Source organism: Salvia miltiorrhiza, chromosome 3 (genome assembly GCF_028751815.1).
Source record: "Salvia miltiorrhiza cultivar Shanhuang (shh) chromosome 3, IMPLAD_Smil_shh, whole genome shotgun sequence".
NCBI lineage: Eukaryota > Viridiplantae > Streptophyta > Magnoliopsida > Lamiales > Lamiaceae > Salvia > Salvia miltiorrhiza.
This window is the reverse complement of record NC_080389.1, coordinates 38,053,552-38,060,018: the sequence shown is the minus strand read 5'-3', so window position 1 is coordinate 38,060,018 and position 6,467 is coordinate 38,053,552.

The following is a 6,467-nucleotide window of genomic DNA, read 5'->3' as shown; positions in this document are numbered from 1 at the left end:
TTTGCTTGTTAATATTTGTTTATTAATTGCGCTTAGACGAGCATGTTAGTAGGTTTGCCGTTTTCTTAAGCATGTTTTAGAATTCTGCGAGCATGATTTACATGTTGCGTTCTAGAGAAGCATGTTTAGGTTTATGTGCTTGAGCATAACAAACCTTTTGAAAGAAAAAGACTAAGCAGTTTAATAATTTTTATAGTAATTAAAAATTATTTTAGACCTCCACATGCGGTCTCTAGACAAAGTGATTAGCAATATGAGTAAACGTCCACCCAACGTGGCTTACTTCATATTTGTTTTTCATAAGTTTGTCAGAAGAGGTTTCTATAAAAAATATTTAAACCATTAAAGTAGTGGGAGTTATGCAGTAAACGTCCACCCAACGTGGCTTACTTGTGTAATTTTCACAAGTACTTTGGAGAATAGAATTAAATAAGATAACCAAGAAAATTAAATTGAAAGCGGCATGGTCCTAGTGAGTATGCTAATTTCGAGAATTTAATTTTCAAGGTTAAAATGTGGTCATTGCTTAGATATCATATCAAGTACAATGTACAACTCCCAAAGGAGTCCCTTCTTGATGATGATATGGTCTAGTTAAGGTGCCAACAATTAATTTCCTTTGTCGAAAGGTTAAGTTGACATGGATGGAAATTAAATGACTAGGTAAATAGTCTGGTTGAGGAGTTCATGTGTAAACGTCCACCCAACGTGGCTTGCACATGGGATTCTTTGAGCCGTTGGAGGTTCCATTAATATTGTTTTATCAAAAGGTTACAATATTACTGTTACGAACTATATGCGTTTCATGTTCTTACATGTTTATTTGTTTACTTTCAGATATGTCTATGTCTCCGATTATTAACATTCTAGCAAACAATCCTCTCACCGGTCCAAATTACACTGAATGGAAACGCCATATTATGTATATTCTTGACGCTGATGAGCACAGTTTTGTGCTTACCACTCCACGTCTCGCGGCCTTAACTGATGAGTCGACTGATGCGGAATGTGAGGCGCATAAAAGGTGGCACAAGTCGAATAATATGGCCAAGTGCTATATTATGATGACTATGTCGCAAAATTTGCAACTCCAGCATCAGGTCATGGATGACGCAGCGACCATCATGTTAAACCTCAGCGAGGTTTATGGGGAGTCCGAGAGGTCTGCTCGTTTTAACTTGATGAGAGAAATCTTGTCTTGTAAAATGAGCGAGGGCAGCTCAGTGCACGATCATGTCATGCATATGACAAATCTGTTTGACAGGCTTGATCTGCTAGGAGGGGGTATCGAAGGCGAAGCCAAGGTCGATATCATCCTCAATACTCTCCCCAAAACTTTTGAGCACTTCCGTCTCAATGTCGTTATGAGCAAGGCCAACTATACTCTCAATGAGTTATTGAATGCTCTAGTTTCGGCAGAGGGGGTCATGGGCACGCGCAATGGGAAAGAGGTCCATGTTGCTGCCAAGGGATCTGCTTCTTCGTCGAAAGGCGGGAAAAAGAAGTGGAAAGGTCCAAAGGGCAAGCATGACCATGAGGCTAGTGGGAGCGGTAAAGCCAAAGTTGATGGCCCTAACGGCGGCGTGAACAAGCCGACAGCCAAGGGAAAGTGCTTCAAGTGCGGCAAGATTGGGCATTGGAAGAAAGATTGTCCAGTGCTCAAGGCAAAGGGACAAGGTACGTCACAAGTTTTAGTAACAGAAACATGTTTAGCTTCATTTTCTACTCATTCGTGGGTAGTGGATACGGGGGCAACTGACCATGTTTGTTACACCTTGCAGGGGTTCAACCCAACAAGGGAGCTAGCAAGTGATGAGATCACCATCTCCATGGGCAATGCGTCGAAGGTCGCAGCTGTTGCTATTGGAGATTTATCTTTATGTTTTGGTGATGACATTTTAGTTTTGAGAGATATTTTATATGTGCCGGAGTTTCGGCGGAACATAATTTCTGTTTCAAAGTTATTTTTGAATGGATATTCTGTTACTTTTGATGGGGGTGTCTCTATCATGAGAGATAACAAGATTATTTGTTCTGGAATTTTGAACAACTCTCTCTATACTATTACATGTCCAATGAATAACTCTGTCCATGTTGCATCTACATCACAAATTCTTCCAAATCCAAATAAGAGAAAATATTATTCTCATGAACAATATACACATACTTGGCACCTAAGATTAGGCCACATCAATCTAAATAGGATCCAAAGGCTCGTTTCAAATGGAATCTTGAAAGACTTTCAAGCTGTGCCATTTAGAACCTGCGAATCCTGTATAGAGAGAAAGATGATGGCAAGGCCTTTTAAGGCAAAGGGGAATAGGGCCTCGGATGTGTTAGAATTGATTCACTCTGACTTGTGTGGACCGATGTCCACTAGAGCTCGTGGAGGGTACGAGTACTTCGTCACTTTCATTGACGATTACTCAAGGTATGGGTATATTTACCTACTTCAACGCAAGTCTGAATGCTTTGAGAAATTCAAAGAATTCAAGGCGGAGGTGGAGAAGAGAACGGGTAAATCTATCAAGTCATTGCGGTCTGATCGCGGTGGCGAATACCTCGGGAACGAGTTCTTGCAATACTTGTCAGATTTTGGGATTACATCCCAATTGACTGCACCGGGTACTCCCCAACAGAACGGTGTAGCAGAGAGAAGAAACAGGACTCTTATGGAAATGGTACGATCTATGATGAGCTATGCATCATTGCCTATTTCGTTTTGGGGATATGCCTTGGAAACAGCGGTTTATTTGCTGAATCGGGTACCGTCCAAATCGGTTCCTAAAACTCCTATTGAGTTATGGTCAGGGCGTAAGCCCAGCTTGAATCATATAAAGATATGGGGTTGTCCTGCATACGTGCTAGACAAGGAAGCGAGGAAATTGGAGCCGAGATGCGAACTAATGCTGTTTATAGGATATCCTAAGGAAACGAAAGGTGGTTACTTTTATAATCCGAAGGATCAGAAAGTGGTTGTTAGCACCAACGCACGATTCTTGGAACACGATTATGAAAGTAATCACAAGTCTAAGTCCGAGATTGTCCTTCAAGAAATCGAAGGCAATGGACAGGCGATTCCATCACCCCAGCCAAGTGTGCAAGTAAATGCACCACAAGACCCTGCACAAGCCATTGTCACAACTGTACCACCACCGCTTCGTCGTAGTGGGAGGGTTGTAGTTCAACCCGATCGATTTATGTTCTTGGGAGAATCTTCGGATCTACTCCCTGTTGATGAACAAAAGGATGTCGACCCTGATAACTATAGACAAGCGATGAAAGATCAAGATGCGGATTCTTGGTACGAGGCCATGGTTTCTGAAATAGAATCCATGGGTGCTATGGATGTATACGAGAAGACCGAACTACCAGATGGCTTCCTAGCTATAGGTAGTAGGTGGGTATACAAGAGAAAGAGAGATTCGGATGGCGAAGTCGCAGCTTTTAAAGCTAGACTGGTGGCGAAAGGTTATACCCAGGAACAGGGTATAGATTATGATGAGACCTTTTCGCCGGTTGCCATGCTTAAGTCTATCCGAATACTCCTTGCCATAGCAGCCCACATGAACCTTGAGATTTGGCAAATGGATGTCAAGACCGCTTTCCTAAACGGTTTCCTTGAAGAAGGAAGGGACATCTATATGCAGCAACCTGAAGGGTTTGTGAAGAAGGGCGAAGAGCATCTTGTGTGGAAGCTTAAGAAGTCCATTTATGGACTTAAGCAAGCTTCGAGGTCATGGAACAAACGTTTTGACGAGGTCATTAAATCCTATGGATTTACTCGTTGTGAGAATGAGAGTTGCGTGTACCGTTTAGATGCCAATGGTGACGTGGTTTTCCTTGCACTTTATGTAGATGATATCCTCCTCATTGGCAACAATGTTGAGCTATTATCGGACATAAAGAAGTGGTTATCCGAACAGTTTCAAATGAAAGACTTAGGAGATGCAGCGTACATCCTGGGGATCAAGGTCGTTCGTGATCGCCAGAAAAGGATGTTGAGCTTATCTCAAGCGTCTTACATTGATACTGTGATTGCTCGTTTCAGCATGCAAAATGCCAAGAAAGGCTTGCTACCTTTTAGACATGGCATTCCTCTGTCTAAGGACATGTGTCCTAAGACGCCTAGTGAGGTTGAGGAGATGAGGAAGATACCCTATGCTTCCGCCGTAGGTAGCCTCATGTATGCGATGCTCTGCACGAGACCTGATATTTGCTATGTCGTTGGCATGGTTGCAAGATATCAGTCGAACCCTGGACCAGGACACTGGACTGCGGTAAAGCATATTCTCAAGTACCTGAAACGGACTCGAGATTATAGGCTAGTTTACCAGTCAGACAGTCTATTTCCTTTGGGTTACACCGATTCGGATTTCCAGGCTGACCGGGATGAGAAGAGATCTACCTCTGGTTATGTGTTTACCTTGGGAGGTGGAGCCGTATCATGGCGGAGTGCAAAGCAGAAGTGCATTGCAGACTCCACCATGGAAGCCGAGTATGTAGCTGCTTCGGAAGCTGCTAAGGAGGCTGTATGGTTCCGGAACTACCTCTTGGATCTAGGAGTGGTCCCTAATTTGCCTAAGAGTATCATAATTTATTGTGATAACTCGGGTGCAGTGGCAAATTCTAAGGAACCCAGGAGCCACAAGGCGTCAAAACACATAGAGAGAAAGTACCACATCATACGAGAAATCGTAAACAGAGGAGATGTGCTAGTAGAAAAGATTGATACATTGGAGAACCTAGCTGATCCTTTCACGAAAAGCTTACCGCAAAAGACCTATGAGAAGCATGCTCGAGGGATGGGATTGCGGTTGATGCCACCCACTTAGAGAAAAACTTTCAGTATAAGTGGGAGAGATGAAGTGAAGTTTTGTAATAGCTAGTTTTTAGACACATTGTATACTAAAAGTTTTGCTTTAGTATAAGTGGGAGATTGTTGGATTTGTATACTGAAAGCAAGAACTTTATGCTTGTATACAATGATTTCTGTTATTCACTATTCTTATCTCCTATCTGATTGTGTTCATGATTGCATATGTATGTTCTTTATCTCTGTATAAGTAGATTATATGGTGTGTTGTAGATCACAGAAGACCATATAATTGGAATAACTTTAAGAGATATAATATGATCACAGCCGAAATAACTCTAGGACAAGTTATTGGTTTAGGCTGCAGTATAGATGGAAGTAGTTTGTCTTGGCTACTTGTCTATACTGGTACGTCATTACGTATTGATAGGACCAACAGTTGAGATGTATTCTTCTATCTGACTTAAGTGAAGAATCAAGATCTCGGTGACTCATAAATCTTAATACTAATAAGTATTCAGATATATATGTTAATTCGTATATCACTTTGACTTACTATGAGCGAGAGTTAAATACTAACTCGAGTACTCTGTATCTTGGGTGATAGCGGTTAATATATGATATTTGATTATCTGTATTAGTACCCGTATCCGGTATAGGATAATGACATCCCCTTAAGGAGCTCAATAAGGTTTATTACGCTAAACCCTGCAGGTTGATTAAGTTCAGGCGTAATAATAATGATTGAGTGGTACTGCTTAAGGAATTATTAAGAGATTAATTAATTTAAGCTGTCAGAGCTCTAATTAATTAATGGATGTCGGATATTTTAAATACGGAGATTTAATAAGTCTAAATACAAGCCCCGACTCATCACCGACAATAAAGGGGTAAGTCAGTATCGGTTCTCTAGTGGAATGAACTGATATTTATAAATTAATTATGGTCTGGGCTGACCATGGATAAATTAATTTATTTGAGGCCCATCTTTATTCCTTGTATCTGGTCCCTGGGCTGGCCCAATGTCTCCTAGCCCAAGAAGACAGATTTTCGGCCCTAGCACTGTAATTGGCGCCTCCTCCCTCTTTTCTGTATTATTAAATACAGCTGTCAGCTCTCAGGAAAATACACTGATCAAAAATTAGGGTTTTGAGAGCAGAGAGGGGGCGCAGAAAAACGTGATTGGCTTTTCTATCTTGGGAGTTCTCATAGCTCGTTGTCCATCCAACGTTGGGAATTGAGCGGGATACAGTCGAGAAGATCAGAGCTGGAGTCTGAATCATTCGACGCGATCATCAACCATCTGTGCATCCGATTCTCAAGTAAGTTTTCCTAACACCTGTGTGTAGCTGTTAAATTCATAGGAGCATGTTAGGAATTAATCGTTGTATGATGAATTAATAATAATCCAAGAAACGATCATCGGGCAATCGAGTATTAATTCAATTTAATATTCCTTCAGATCGTACAGAGCAGAGGAATCACCATTCCTCTGCAGAGCAGCGGGATCGGCCAGAGCGGAGGAACGGCAAGGATGCTAAGGAAATCAAGCTGGAGATCTCCCATTGCAAGAATGAGAGAAAAGTTGTAAATCCCGAGGTGACAGAGCATAGACGCATAGTGGATGAGCTAGAGAGGCTACTTGAAGAAT